This window comes from Atta colombica, unplaced genomic scaffold (assembly GCF_001594045.1).
Source record: "Atta colombica isolate Treedump-2 unplaced genomic scaffold, Acol1.0 scaffold110, whole genome shotgun sequence".
Classification (NCBI taxonomy): domain Eukaryota; kingdom Metazoa; phylum Arthropoda; class Insecta; order Hymenoptera; family Formicidae; genus Atta; species Atta colombica.
Window position 1 is genome coordinate 430,470 of NW_017259196.1, and position 13,396 is coordinate 443,865.

General features: G+C 29.3%; 2 protein-coding genes across 2 annotated transcripts in view; one reads left to right on the plus strand and one right to left on the minus strand.

Annotated features, from left to right (window-relative positions):
- Positions 1 to 13,396, minus strand: part of LOC108693870 (acyl-CoA Delta(11) desaturase-like) — a 61,193-nt gene that overhangs the window by 35,821 nt on the left and 11,976 nt on the right. The window lies entirely within an intron of this gene.
- LOC108693869 (acyl-CoA Delta(11) desaturase-like) overlaps positions 7,992 to 13,396 on the plus strand; it is a 13,443-nt gene continuing 8,038 nt past the window's right edge. Inside the window, exon 1 of the mRNA XM_018203038.1 lies at positions 7,992 to 8,186. The gene's annotated coding sequence lies outside the window, so the exon portion shown is untranslated. The remainder of the gene's footprint in view (positions 8,187 to 13,396) is intronic.

Below are 13,396 nucleotides of genomic sequence, written 5' to 3' on the forward strand. Positions count from 1 at the left end.
TTTTACTAAAATGTATAAATAAAACATTAAGGATCCAGAATATTATCATAATTTTTTTTGTTTAAGGAAAGAAATTTTTTAAAACTGACTCATAATATTTAGATTCAAAAACAAAAATTTACATTGCTCTTTGATACACATTATTGACTAATTTTGTAATAATATTTATCGTTAGTTTAAATTAAAGTACCTAATAGACATTGACATATACCTATGGAATATTACAGTTATTATAAACAAAGGTCTATTTACAAAAATTCTATACAGAAATACAGAAGAAAAAATATCTTTGATGTCTCTTCTCTCAAATATTCATATTTCTGAAATATTTTTAAAACTAGATACATCTTTGACTAAGGTTTGACGCACGTACCTTGTCTGACTTTTTCTAGCTTACAACTAATCAGATTCCGGCATCGGTACTTCGGACAATATAGGATGGGTCCTGTCTCCATTGTTTAATACAAAACAATTTTATGAGATTTCTCGGATGGATATTTAAGATTATAGGCTTGTCTTAATTTTGCGCAAATATTGATAAAAAATGTGATATAATTAAATCTATTATTTCCTTTTTCCGGTCATCTGTGATCCCATGGAAACACGTGGTAGAATTTGTGATAACCTTCTCCTATTGTTAGAAAATTAACAAAATTGTTGTCTCGGTTTTATGTTCCTGAAAATGATAGCTGTAATTAATTCGTGTTTATAATTATATTAAAAATCCTTAAGATCAATAAAAATGCATCTATTTTCTCTCGAATATGTTAACTTCTAAATGCCTTTTTGACATAGCATATTCGACTTTTGTTCCACTATTTTTTCCAATTTTTTTTTCATTGCTTATCGCCTTTTTATTAATAAACCCACACAACATATTTTATCCGAAGGACATTTTGAAAACATCTTTACGATATGGGATGTCCTTTGGACGTCTTTGGACAGTTCTGTGCAGTATGGGAAGACATACATATATTTGCTTAGTTACTTGCTACCATTATGTTTCTTAATATCTTACATTTCAATTAACAAAAATATTTTATGATATGTTTATTTTTATAAAAGATATAAGCAGTCGAATTAAGTTGAGTATAGCATATATCAGCTGTTATCATAATGATTGGTACATATTTAAGGAGTAATTATTTAATGGTAAGACAATTATTCGCTATCGGTAGCGGAATAAATTCATTAAAATTATGAAAATTTGATACATTTTCTCTGCACGAAATAAGAATTTTTATTACTCAACTGTAAAAATACAAATTTTAAATTATTGAGTATGGGAAAAAGTTCGTGGCGATTTTTTAGTAAAATTAAAGTATTTCTCTTAGAGTATTGAAATCAATTTATTTAAACAAAATATCTCCATTATTTTCTATAATATTTTGCCATTTTTGGGGCAGAGTCATAATTCCATATAGAACATATCCGCATATCCGCGATAGAACTTCTGTGGTTTCTGATCGAAAAACTGCTTCAAGTGATTTTCACAGGTCTCTTTTGAAGTTAGCTTTACAGAGAGAGTTCTGCAGAGACCTAAATAAATGATAGTCTGAGGGTGGTATATCAGGACTATACGGTGGATGCATTAAAATTTCCCAGCCAAGCTCTCGCAATTTTTGCCGAGTCATCAAAGATGTGTGTGGTCGAGCGTTGTCGTGATGGAAGACAACACCTCTCTTACTGATTAATTCTAGCCGCTTAGATTAATTCTTCCTCTCAATTGCTTGTTGTAATCTCTGCAATTGTTCACAGTAGAGTTCGGAATTAATTGTTTGATTGGACGATAACAACTCATAGTGAACGATTCGCTTCCACCACACACACACAACATTTCCTTCTTCCTCGTCAATCCAGGTTTTGCGATTGCTTGCGCCTTCTCTCGTTTTCTTATCCATGATCTTTTTCTAGTTGGATTGTCGTAGGTGATCCATTTTTCATCACCAGTTATCATTCTCTTCAGAAATGGTTCAATTTCATTCCGTTTCAGTAGCGTATCACAAATGTTAATTCAGTCATGTTCCTAACATTCAACTTGTGAGGAACCCAAACATCGAGCTTCTTTTTGTATCCAGCTTTGTGTAAATGATTTAAAACTGTTTTGTGGTCGATGCCTAGTTCCCTGGCAATCTCCATAGTGCTCACATGCTTATCACGTTCGACTTTTACCATGATTTCATCGGACTTTTCAGTGATGATCGACCGGAGCGATCTTTCATCTTTCACATCGAAATTTCCAGCACGAAAGCGAGCGAACTATTTCCGTGTTGCTGATTTTGATAGAGTATCTTCGTAAATAGCACAAATTTTTTCACAAGTCTGTGCAGCATTCTTGCCTTTATCGTAGTGATATTGCAAAATGTAGCGAACTTTTTCCTTATTTATTTCCATTTTCAAAATAAAATAACTTTTGATCCACTTCACCGATTTCAATCTTTTTCGGCTCAAAACAAAGATTAAAATGTCACTTTTTAAACGCACGTCTAGTGTTGCCGATGCGATTAGTAGTTGCCGACTGCTGAGCATTTAATGCCATCTAGCAGGAAAAATGCCACGAACTTTTTCCCATACTCAATATATCGTGATTACATATTCAAATTACGCATTCAAATTATGCATTTATCGTATGGCTTAATCACATATGAGCAATACTATTGATAGATAGATCATATGGCATTTAACGTAGTCATGAATATTTGTATCTTGAATATTTACGATACAATAGTCCTGTCCCATGTCTCGTTCCATACATAAACAGGTACTGCTGTAGATAGGATAAAACCGAAAAATGTTGAAGGAACAAGAAGTACCTAAAAAAATGCAACTTTGATTTTTCGGATTTTATTTATATCGCCTATTTGCTTCTCAATAGCGGTATAATGATTAAAAAAAATATTCTCCTTTTTCAAGCAATTAAAAACTATCAAAAGGAGAATGAAAAAAAAAGAAAAATAATAATATAATAAAAGCATATTCTTTTATTTCTCTGTGAGAGTTATATGAAATAATACAGATATGGCACTTAAGAGAATACAAAACGCTATTTTTATTCGGTCTGAGATATACAGGGGCAAGGCATGTATAATGTTAAGAAAGATAGATAGAGATCTCTAAAGGCAAAAAGAACATGAATATAAAACTCCATAGACGGGAAAAACGAAATTTGCGCCCATGCGCTTCAGTGATTGGTCTGGTCAAGCGTTAGAGATATCGCCACAAATAGATTGATTTGATTATCCAACATCCCCTCTTAAGAAACAATTTGGGACGATCTGAAACAGATACAGAAACACAAACAAACAAAACAATATCTGGTATCGCTCTATAATTTCAGGCTCATTTCTTTCATGCATCTCTTATGCTTTTCTGAAATGAGAGCTTTTGTTAAAACATCAGCTGGTATCTCTTCTGTCGATTGGTATTCCACTTTTATTATTCCTATGACATCTCTGATGTGGTGACATCTGATGTCGATATATTTGGCCCTTTCATGATGAACTGAATTCCTGATCATATGGCCTGCACCTTGATTTATAAATGGTTATTATAGATGGTTATTTCTTGATAAAGTCCCAAAATTTTTTCCATCTACTTCCTAAGATGTACTGTCTCTTTGGCGGTTTCGGAGAATGACATATGTTCTGCCTCAGTGCTGGATAGTGTAACTGACTTTTATTTGCGGGAAGACCAGCTAACTGCCGCATTTACTAACTGGAAAAAGTATTCCGTGTAGGAACGTCTGTCGTCAATGTTGCTGCTCTAATCGGCGTCAAAACCTACTAAGTTCTTTTTAGTTTTCTAAAAACGATTTTTACGTTTTTCCTTGCAAATTTCAAATTCTTAGAACATAAGTTTTGATCTTATTAGGTCATCCTCAGTAAAGAAATTAAATGTAAATTTGACAAAATTAATAAATTGGTTAAAATTATACAATTTATAGTTATGCAAAAAGTTGGTAGTATTTATTCTATCTATCTTCCGCATAATGCAATGTTTTTCGTTCTGGTAATATTATCGGTTATATTCTTCCATTATAATAGTCGCAATAAGTCCATAATGATAAAAATATTGAATTATTAATGAGTCATTAAATAAATAAAAATACCAACACACATTCTATTATCAAATTAATAAAATAGATTATAAGAATTAAAGTAACAATAAATAAATTGTCGTTATGTGCAAAATTATTAATATATACAATTCTTATTTTAATAGACAACTATATTAAAATGTGTTAATAAATAAAATTATTGTACACATACCTCAATTGCGATTGGTAAACCAGGACATAATCAGTAATTGAAATAATGAGTCTATTTAATTCGTAAGAAGCATGCGATCAGAGATAAAAATTGAAACCAGTTCAGTCAAATTGCTTATATTATATTATCAAGTATGAGTGACATTCTATTGCTGTATATTATCTTGTTAAGAGAGGGGATGAGATTGGAAGGAGAATAAAGATAGGAAAGGAACAAAAGAAAAAGAAAAGGACAAAAAATTAGGAAAGAGAAGAAGGCTGCAAAATTTGTAGATATATTATAAGAATTAGATAATGTTTCCATGTCGTTTTGTTTGTTTAATCTCAATTTTTTTTGTGTAAATCATTTCGGAGATCAATCTTTTATTGTACGACGGTTTCTTTGTCTAAGATCTTTACATCTTTCCAAAATTGGTTATAGTTACGGTCAGTAATCACCAATGGAGAACCAGTCTTTTTATTAATGTCGAAATATATTCATTTTCACTTGTTTTTAATTTTCTTTTGACTTGTACGTACATAACTAGCTTCACAAGAAATTTTATATACAACATTTTGATTAGCTAAATGATTTAGTCTATCTTTACCTCTAATTATAAGGTTTTTTTTAATGTATTTGGGATTGAATATGATAGTTATGTATATATATATATATATATATAAAAGCGATTTAAAGGTTATTCCAGAAATAACATTATTTTATGTAACGAATTTATATTTCTTAGTAAGTAAATATTGGAAATAATTAAATATTGAAAAGAATAGAATTTATGAAAATCATCATTGTATTAACATCAATGCTTTGTATTCTATGAAACTATCAGCTTTCAATGAAAATTAAAAAGGTCGTTAGTTCCTTTAAAAAGGTCATAGTGTTTAATCTTTCTGTCAATGCATATTTTTCCTTTTTTTGTCAATTCAATATACATGCATTTCAGAATATAACTCAGAATATACGCAAAAACGTTAGCGATTAAAAATAAGTTTATATTGATTTCTGATATTATTTTTCTTTTGAATTGAATTTTTTATTTTGAAATACTATTTTGAATAAGTTTAATATTAAACCAGCACCGCCATGATTTTTTTCAAAATGTGGTACAAAATTACCATTAATGGTAATTTTTTATAATGGTAATTGTATACTACAATTTAGTATAAAATGAGTATACTAAAAATTCCGATCCGATGTGATTCTACTGATTTCTTGCTAGCTTTAGTCGATAATACGGAAAAGAAAGTAGCTGTTGTAACTATAAAAACTATATGTGATAACTAAATGGCAGGCGTAAAATATGAACAGTTAAAATATAGATATCATAGCTAATGTCTTATCTGTAATATCTATATAGCAGCAACAGTAAACCATTTCGCTGTAGTAATTATGAATTTATAAATTCATAATTACGGCAGCAAATATATTATAACTAACGCAACCAAAATTGCTGTAAAAATGCCTTTTTAAGCGTCTAAAATATGCTGTGAAATTGAAAAAAATGCTGTAAAGGAAGGAATATATATTTAAAAATTATTTTTTTATTGCACAGAGTCTTTGATGATACGTATGACAGAAATATAGAAGACTGAATGTAAAAGCGCGAAATCTTTTTCTCCTTATAATTTCTCTGACATCACCAATGCATCGCGGCGTGTAGGAATCATTTATCTAATCAATTCCTTTTTCAAAAATATAAAATATGTTGTAGCATATTTCTGATTGAGAAAAACTTATCTTAAAGAAAAATCCTATTTATTATTATAAGAAAAAACTAATTATAAATTTAAATTAGAAAAACGTTGTGAAATATACAATCAAAATAGATAGAAAAAAATTAGAAAACGATGTGAAATATACAAAAAAAATAGATAAAATATGTAAATATTGTACACACGGTAGGCGAAATATATAAAAATATGCTCTTATATGCGAAATCTGCTAACATATAGAACTCAAAATACATAATTTCTTATGAATTTATATTTAGTTTATTTCTTTATTAGTCAAACAAAAAAAACATGCCCAATGTATATTTTGGTTATCCTAATTATAACAAATCAAGATTAGTTGCGGCAGAGAAAATCTTTTTTTCTATTTATAAACGACTTTAGGATCCCCTTAAATACGGACAAATTAATAAGTTCTTAGAAAATCTGTCAGAGAGCAGTGTTATATATTACTTGTTGATAAATAATCTCTCAGCTGATGACTGTCAAATTTTGAGCGGAATTCATCGCGTGTAATTTCATTTCTATAGATGATTAAAGCGAACAATCTTTGTATTTTTTGCAAAATAAAAAAAAACGAGTTTCATGCAGTGATCAAACATCTATATATGAAAGATTTAACACCGAAAGAAATCAAAGCCGAATTGGATAATATTCATAGCACATCTGCAGTGTTTGCGACTACAATTGGGTGAATGAATTTAAACGTGGTCATACATCTACATGTGATGCACCTTGTTCGAGACGTTCAATTGAGACTGCTAGAAATCATCGATAAAATCCATGATATTTTTGACTGATCGATAAGTGAAAATGCGTGAGCTTGTTGAGGCCACAGACACAGTGATTTTAATTTTGCACGAACAATTGAGTATGAAAAAGCTATCGGCAAGGTGGGTGCCGTGTTTGTGTTCACTGTGGATCATAAGCGCGACCGTGTGATGATTTCAAAACAATGTTTGGAGATGTTTCAACGTAATCCAGATGAATTTCTGCGTCGATTCATTACTGTGAACGAAACATGGATCCATTACTTCACACCCGAGACGAAGAAACAGTTAAAACAATGGACTTCACCTATGAACTAGCTCCGAAGAAGGCAAAGTTCATAAAGTCGGTCGGAAAGGTGATGGCCACAGTTTTTTGGATATAATTCATATCGATTACCTTCCGTCGAAGCAAACGATCAATGGCGATTATTTATATTATATGGCCTTATTGAACCATTCAACAACATTTTAAAGAAAAAACATCCCCATTTGACGAAGAAGAAAGTGCTCTTCCATCAAGATAATGCACAAATTCACACGTGCCCGATACCGATGGCCAAAACGAATTCCGCTACGAATTGCTTCCTCATCCAGCATATTCGCCAGATTTAGCTCCCTGCGACTATTTCCTGCTTCCAACCTGAAGAAATGATTCGGAGGAAAGAGATTCACCAGAGAGCAACTCATAGAGATAGAAGCTTATTTGAAGAGTTGGACAAATCATATTATTCGAACGGCTTGAAAAAATTGGAAAATCGTTGGAGCAAATATATTGAGCTAAAAGAAGACTATGTTGAGAAATAAAAATGAATCGATCAAAAAAAATGTGTTTTACTGTGTTTTTCTAAAAACTTATTGACTTACTCTCGTATAATATCATTAAATAGATAGAGTCAATTAAAAAAATTTTCGATCAGTCTTTTTCAGTATAGGTATACATACAAAGGAATTTTAAAAAATACTGAATCATGCTTTACAAACATTGCTATATAGAGTTATGAATTATTGCGTACGTGATTTGCATATAACAATCGAAGTAGCAAAGCGTAACGTGACATCGAAATCGCGAATTGAGAACATGGGAATAGATGTGCCTTTTATCCAATAGGAATAATCGATTTCGAGAAAGCGAATCATACAACTCTCGGTTTTTGCAACCTGTCACTTCCGTCGCTTGCTTCTGTAAGAGCCCCAGCTTTTTAGAACAACCGACATGACGAGCGGGGGGCTTCGTTGACGATTGTCGTCATTTTACGTGAGGAGGCGCAGAGCTGATAAGTAGGACATACGCTGCAGCATCTCGGTATTTCATAGTGAACTCGCCATCAAGTCGGACCAAGAGAATCACATCCTCGTGTTTCTTGTTCTCTCGAATTTATTCCACATCAAGGTACTCGTGATCTCGTACATTCGCCGCTCAAGTTGTAAGTCATTAATTCGTCTACTTTTTTCACTTTTAAACTGTCAATTGACAATTATACATACCGCATTAAACATAACTATCACTATAGAATTAAGAGAAAGATATTAGCAATACGCTAGATACTTCTCTGGATATTTAGGGTGAATTATTAGCAATCGACAAAAGGATAGAGTTTTATATTAAAATTTTTCCCTTTAAAATCTGTGCAAGGTGAAATAATTCGAATCATAGAATCATTTTATTCTTTATCCAATAATATTTATACATATATGTGCTACATATTTCTGTCAATTTAAGAAAAAGTTAAATACAATTACGATTACATTGCATGATTACATGCATGTATTTGTATCACTTTGTATAAATTTGTTACGTTATCTTATTTAAATTAAAAATTGCGTGCTGCCTTTCGTTTCGCTCATTGCTTTTTAGATAGATAGGTAAGTAATAGTTAGTTGTCAGATAACAAAAAAGAAAACCTTTCATTGAAACAGAATAATTCCGCTATAATGTTGAAATATTTGTTGTTTGTACAGGTATATTTTATTGTATGATTATAATTTCGTAAAATACGGAAATCTTTTACTTTTATATAAAAATTTAGTACTATATAAAAGTTTATATAAAAATTATTGTAAAAAGGAAACAATATATAAAAAGTAATAAAAAGCAGTTTTTAAATTATACATAGAAAAAATGGTTTTGCCGAAATATCTAAAAATATCATTAAAAACAGATTTAACAATAATTTTGTTGTGAACTATTAAAATAATTATATAAAAAAAGGTTAAACTAGAATATAAAAATGTTGTGCAACATTGTTTATCATGCTTGAGTTTCCTACATAATTATTTTGTTGATCTAACAAAATTATTTTCAAATCTACCTAAATTATTAGCAAAATCTTCTTTTCGTGTAGTTTTATTTATGTGTACATATTGCATACTCTTTTTTTCAGTAGCGTTTTCTCAATTACTTCAGTGATTTAAATAAGATCTGAACTGAATAAGGTCCTAATATATTTTATTTTTTTTAAATTCTATTTATGGGGATTGAAATAAACTAAGTGAGAATTAAATCTTCATTTCATTTATTCTCAAAAATAAAATATATTGTTTATATAGAATATATGTAAATGAACGAAAAAAAATTTTATTAAACTCTGACATTGACTTATTACATGTATATAAATATGCATAAATATATAATGAAGTCCAAATAAAAAATAGATTAAAAATAACAAAAAAGGTTAATATTTTCTTTCTAAATAAGTTTTAAAATGATTATTAATCGTAGAAATAAAATTCCTTAGAACTTACTCTACTCTCAAATATTACAATTATCTTTAATTTTGTAATTAATTCTTCGGAAATTTTTAGCAATTTGAATGCAATTTTGACTTCTTAAAAAATAACAGCATTGAACATCTTATTCTCTGGCGTAAACTCCACATATAATAAACAAATAATAATAGCTATAATAAAAATACACTAGCTATAATAAAATCATATAAGTGAGCCTTATTTAATAAATACATTGTTTAAAAAAAAAATGCTTGTACTTATTTCAAAAAATTTATTTATTAGTTATTTTTCATTATCGTTATTTTATTTAGTTAAATATTTAGTTATTTAGTTATTTAGTTATTTTATTTAGTTATTTAGTTAAATAATATTATAATAAATTATGAAACATTGTATACTGGTAAATTTTGCAGCGGATTGTTATAAAAATAGTTCATACTAGCCTTATATACATAAGTTTTTATTATATTAAACAAACGTGTTGCTACCGATTCAATCTGTATTGCTTCCAATTCTTTAATCCTTTTTTATCTATTTCCTATGACACATCTTTTAAGTATATAGTGCAGAAAGCAAGTTTTAATGTAATAAATTTAAAAGTGGACCTTATTTAGTGCCTGGGCCTTATTCAATTCAGGTACTTAGATGCTACTTAAAAATAAAATCTTGCCTAAGTATAGCGATTGTACGTCAGGGTGAATTTTTTGCGACTGATTCTTCTTTCCATCTGTTGCTGACAAATTTCCTATATGGCACACTTTCTTGAATGGTTGTCTTACCTATTAGAGTGAAATTGAATAGAATCTCATATTATATATATTCTAATATATATATATATATTCTAATAATTCTTAATAGACTTGATACACGCGACATAACATATAATCATATGAATATTTCCTCTTAAATGTAGGCAGACATCTTTTTCTCGATCAGTCAATTTTACGAACAAAAATTGAATGTACAGAATCTGCAAATTAACAAAGGCGAAAATTACTAATAATAATAAATAGTTTTTAATTTATGCAACACACACAGTATGAAAACTTCCACGCAGGTGGTATATGACATGTCTGTGACATGCAGCAATAATTCGTTATATAATAATTCATTTTTTTAGAAGAGACTCATATTTTATATAAATTTGTATAAGATAATATAATTGATGTTTGATATTTTTAGATATAGATGCAATAATATTAATATAATATTAAGTAAAGTACAAAGTTAATTTTCCAACATGGTCAAATTCCATCTTATTAATATACATGTGTTTTCTGTATGACGCACGCAATGATTTAAAGAAACGCACTGTGTATAATACGTAGTTTCGAGATCAAAGTATAGTAAAGCGACTCGTATGTTAGTGGGTGAGAGTAATTTCGCTGTAACACAATTATGTTGCAACATTTGTTCATGTTTCGTTTGTATGCAATTCGTGAAACTGAAAGTAAAATTATGGAGAAATGAAAATATAGAAACAGAAAGGTAATATTAACAAAATACCGACACGAAAAGAAAATTTCCCTCATTGCAGTATAAAAAATAATTATAGTAATCTTTCATGAGCATCAAACTTTTTATTGTATTATTTTCGCATGTTTATATTATTATTACATTATATTCTTTATTATATTCGCTTCAAAGAATATGATATGTAAAGATTTATTATTCAATCGTATTATTCTAATCGTTAATCAATTTTCGAAAATGATTCCATTTTCATAATCTATGACATCGAATAAATGTTGTGATTTATTTAAGATGAGCTAAACCACGATGATACATTCGGGATACATTAATATACTAATTTCATTCTGCAGCTTCTACGCATGTTACTTTTTGCAATTAGTAATTGTGTTGTATATAACGAAGGACACACGAAAGCGCATCTTTCTAAGAGAAGCAAAATTTATACTATTTTTGGAAGGTCTTTTGAAGAATGTACATTTGTTATATTACTTGAATTGCAATTATTGAATAAATATATAGATGCGATATCACAAATTAAAGAGTACGTTTCGCCTTGAGAGAAAGTTGTACGTTATTTGTTAGACTACATGTAGCAACATACGTTGAATCTCAAGAGAGAAAACGTTACGTGCTATAGGATTAGTAGGTCAGTGTTACTCTTTAACATCCTCCGTTTCTTTTCATGATTATCGATGAGCATCTGGTTCATTTTCGGTCATTAATAATTCGAAAAATAATCTATCTTCATTTATAATAACAATTAAAAAATTATTTCTGCGTTTCAAATTTTTAATTCAATTATCAATAATTCGTATTCAATAATTATTGTTTTTTGCTTCATCATATTTCTCTGAAAAACATCATAATTATTCACTCAATGATTGCGTTCAGCAAAATGTTTATTTTGCAACTGCAGGAAATTTTCTTTGCTCAAATAAGACCTCTGAATCTAAAAATATAATCCAATCAGTGCAAAGAAAATTTAAAATCAACAATTGTAAAATAGACATTCTGTTGAATAGCCAATCATATCTTGCAGCATATTTTTATTTCATAAACAAATAACAAAATATGCTCATATGCAACTCACTAGCTTGTTGCATTTGTCGTGATGGTTATAAAAATCACATTGCGGTCAGTTTTTGTATAATTTCCTTATCGTATAGCAAATGCAATGAAACCTGTCAGAGATATGATACTACACGATCCCGTCTAGCATGCTTCAGACCTGTTATAAAAGTCTAGGAATTTCGATCCGCAATTGGCAATGACCTTAAAGATGCCATTGGCCTGCTTTCCGGAGAACCTGTTCCTGCTCAAGCATAGCATTATTTATGTTCTTTTTCGTTTCTCTACCTTTCCTCCATCATAGTCCCCCTTTCTCCACCTTGAACGTTTTGTTCGACTACATGTACCGTTTTGAAGTGCCGCAAGCACTTTTACTGAGATGACACTTCTCCGTGCCGAGCCTACGTTCCGGAAGAGAAACGCACGCGTAAGTGCAACACACTGTGAAGCCTGTTCAATCTAGAAGTAATTTCGATTGCATTTAACGTTGGATTTTACATATTATTTTTATGATTATTATGTGTGTTATTATTAGCTTCAAGTTAATTATCTGTTAATGAGTTAATTATACCGTATTAATTTTATTTATTTTGTTCATTTATTTATTCAATTTATTTACTTTATATTTTATATCTAGAAAAAATTAATTTAAAAATAAGAGTTTTTTATTTTAAGATATATTTAACTTGTACATTTAACTTGTGACATTTTTATTAAGAATTGAATAGAAGTGAATTGTAATTTTAATTTAAAGCTGCTTTATTCTTGTTGTAGACTGTCCTATTATCATAAAATCGTGTTGATTATGAGTTAGGAAGATATATATTTTCGACAGCGCTTTCACGAGGATTATTCACACCCATTCCTTACTACTTGCATGACAGCAATACAGTTGCAAAAAGCGACGTGATAGCTGTACTACTGACTTGTGAATTCGTAATTAACCTTTAGTTACGTAGATCTTTTCTCTTTCAATCACTAAAGTACAAGAAAAATGATATTTACTATTGGTATGTGCGTTGAAAAACAAAAATGAACTTGTTAATTAATGATAATTAAGAAACAGACAGATTTTATTTATTCGCTTGTATTTCAAATTAGCCTCGAATAAATACTTATTCGAAATACAAGCAAATACAATTAAACGGACAATATAGGAATAATTATAGTTGTTTACTAAAATACATGTACACTTCAAATAGCTTGCATAATTTCAGTCATAAATTAATTATTTTTAATTATTTATAATTTTTAATTATTTATTTTTAATTATTTATAATTTTAAAAGCCTGTTTGAATTGATCTGATTAATTATAATTTATGATAACATTTTAAATCTATATTAATACATATTGACTAATAATTA